Genomic DNA, 3,490 nt, shown 5'->3' with positions numbered 1-3,490 from the left:
TGTTGTGAGACTTCTTACTTTATGAAGACCTATTGGGAGTTTCCCTAATGTGGTTAACATTCATCCCCCAACTAACACCACCAAAAACAAAACCTCTGCTGTTTTCGGTTCTTGTTGTGCAGTTAGTTGCTACATTTATCTAGATAACAGTGTGAGAAACACAGCTCACAGTTAAACAATTTAGTCAAGTCAAGTTCTGAAGGAGCAAGATTTTATTTGTCGTTCTTGCAAGACCGGGTGTCTAGTCAAAATAGGCACACCTTACATAGATTTGCAGCACATTTTATACTGTTTTTCAAACATTGTGATGGCTTGTATTGTGTTATTCCCCCTTATTTGGCTGTTAACCTTGTTAACTTTAAACACTGTAAATGGCTTGTATTGTGTCATTCCTTCAATTAACACTCTCTCAACTCCCATTTTGCGCTTAATCTCATCACTGCGGTTATCTGTTTCGTGTAACCTAGTTAACTGTCTGTCATGTGCCTCCCCCTTTCTGTATGCTGCTGAACTCGTCCATCACTGCTGATTGTACTGTTAGCTCTTGCAGCCTTAAAAATTACACTACTTCTCACAATCCCCCCTTTTCTTTTTACTGTCTGTAATTTTTCACTAGCATCCCTTTTTCCAGGTTTAGTCCAGATATGCGCGAGTAGGTTGTTCCAGTTTGGCTAACATACTATTCACTTGCTCGTCCCAATCTTGTATAATTTATCCAATCTACGTTCTTATTTATTGTTACCCACCAAAACAAGGATTCAAACCCAGCTGTAATCTGATTTCGAGCTTTAAATTCATCTGGAACTCCCTGAGGCACTCCTATGGGATCTAGATATATCTTTTCATCAAAAGAAATTCCTATCACTGATCTCTTGTTTTTCCTGATCCTTTTGATTTTTCAAATGCCAGGGTAAATGGTATAGCCAATTGGACAATTGTACATGTACCCTTCCACTGAGGGGGTAGAGTTGGCCTCAGTACCCTTCCTCCACAATACCACCATATATCTGCTCTGGGGATTTTCAATGATGAATAGTTCCCTCCCATTCCGTTCTCTGTAATGCTCCTGACCTCTGAGCATGATTCTAACTCCCCCATATTATGAGTTAACTCTGCCCTTTGTCGGTTCACACATGAAGTGTGATTCACAACGGCAGTGAGAAACTGAGGGGGAGTTTTTAAGTTTGCTTCCACAGGAGGGAACATCAGGGATAGGGATGTGCAGTTCGGGTTGCCCCATGCTTCCTTTTCTTGATACAGGGCTAACATGCACTCCATACCTCTTCTGTCGCGTTTCCATCCCAGAGGGAAGGGTACTATTTGGGCCACTGGCTTCCCAGACGCACAGGCATAGCAATTGCTTTTATTTAAGCTTTTTACAGTGTATTTGACCCATTCTACCCAGGCATTAGTCTCCTCATACCCAGTCTCTATTTCAAGGATTTGTTTTAGGTTGTTTACTTCGACCACTCTTACTGCCCTTGGGTCGTTTTGGGGAACCTTATCATTCTAGTCAGGTGTTTTCAAATTTTTATCTACATAGATTCGGAAACAACATTTCAATTTGCTATCTTTTCCTCCCTCCTTTACCCTAATTCCAAATACTGCCTGGTGCAATTGTTGGTCCCTGGTCCAGTTACCTGTAAAGAAGGGCCCACCAGCTATGGAGTACCGGGAGAGGTTCTTAGGATCTAAGACTGGACCGCTTATTTTTTTTTTCAGTCCATTTGGTCCCTATAAGATTGTATTCCTTATCTAGGCATTCTGATCTTGGCTGCATATGTTTCTGATGAAGGGATATTATGGAAGGGAGTTTACCCCAAGGATACTTTCCGTCGGCATAAAATTGTAAGGATTCTACCGAATATTTTCGCTGGCTCACCAGATCCCCACATATTACCAAAGGACACAGGTCTGTCTCTACTACCTGTGTTGTAGTGAGATCCAGAACCGTAACTGAGCTCATAGTGTTTCCCTTGTCCTCTTCTAACTTATCTGAATTATATCCCATACTTGTAAGTACTCTCTTGGACAAGAGGAAGGAAAGCATTATCCAGGTTACCCCTTCCATTCTATCCCTTTCTCGTTACCTTTTAGGAGAGAACTTAATTCAAAACAGTTCCTTTCCCGCGCTCACGCCGCAACTAAAAATTGATTATTTAGAGTCTTTTAAGTTTCAGCTTCAAAGGTTCTTCAGTCAGTTTGACCATCCACGTGTTGGAATTATCTGGAGGTTTTACCAGTCCCTTGATTATAGTATGATGTGTCCACCCCTTTTCAGCAGTCCTGATTACTGTCTCAGTTGTTAGGAGTGCTTGATATGGTTCCTCCCATTCCGGTTGCAGCTTAGTTTCTTTCCATGACTTTACCAGGACCCAATCTCCTGGTTGAATTGTATGTGCCGTGAAGTCGAGGGCTGGAGTCTGCAACAATAATCCTTGTTTCCTAAGGGAAGATATAGAGGAGGACAGACCCAGTATATATTTCTTTACAAATTGATCATTCATTTCAGGAACCGGTAACTCCCCGACTGCCCCCATATAAGGTAGTCCAAATAGCATTTCATAGGGGGATAAACCCAAATCCTTTCGAGGAGCTGTACAAATACGCAAAAGTGCTTTTGGTAAGCACTTAGTCCAAGGGAGTTTCGTTTCTATTATCAGCTTAGATCCTCTGTCCACTTTAAAACATTAGGTTCTTCTTCTAACAGTTTCAAGTATAGTTGTTTAGTTTTCTGTGCGTACCCTTTGATCCACAATCTACAGTATCCTACTAATCCCAAGAACCTCCTAAGTTCCTTTTTAGTCCATAGTATATTTAGATCTAGGATTCCTTGTATTCTTTCTGGATCTATTCTTCTCCTTCCCTCACTGATTAGGTGTCCAAGGTATTTAACTTCCTTCTCTACGTACTGCAGCTTTTTCTTTGACACCCTGAATCCCTGTTGTCCCAGATAATTCAATAAGCTATTTGTGGCTTCTATTACCTTTTCCTTTCCTCCTCCTGTTACTAGTAGGTCATCTACATATTGTAGTAACGTGATTTCATCAGGCTTTTTAAATCTTTCTAACACCTGCTCTAAGACTTGACCGAAAAGATTTGGGGACTCTGTGAACCCCTGTGGGAGCACTGTCCACCTGAACTGCTGTTTCTGTCCTGTGATAGGATTTTCCCACTCAAAAGCAAATAAGTCTCGACTTTCTTCCACCAGTGGGCATGTCCAAAATGCATCTTTTAGGTCCACTACACTGAACCATCCGTGATCAGGAGGAATCTTGCTTAATAAAATATAAGGATTAGGGACAATGGGGTGTCGCATCGTCACTATCTGGTTCAGGGCCCTTAGGTCCTGTACCAGGCGGTACGTTCCCTCAGGCTTCTTTACAGGCAATATAGGGGTATTATAAGGGGACATGCAGGGTTCTAACAGTCCATCTCTAACCAATCCTTCAATTACTGGCTGTAATCCTTTTTTTCCTTGCAAAGGTAT

The sequence above is a fragment of the Carcharhinus amblyrhynchos genome, chromosome 12 (genome assembly GCF_965287045.1).
Source record: "Carcharhinus amblyrhynchos chromosome 12, sCarAmb.v2.hapA, whole genome shotgun sequence".
Classification (NCBI taxonomy): Eukaryota; Metazoa; Chordata; class Chondrichthyes; order Carcharhiniformes; family Carcharhinidae; genus Carcharhinus; species Carcharhinus amblyrhynchos.
Note: the sequence above shows the minus strand (reverse complement) of the source record.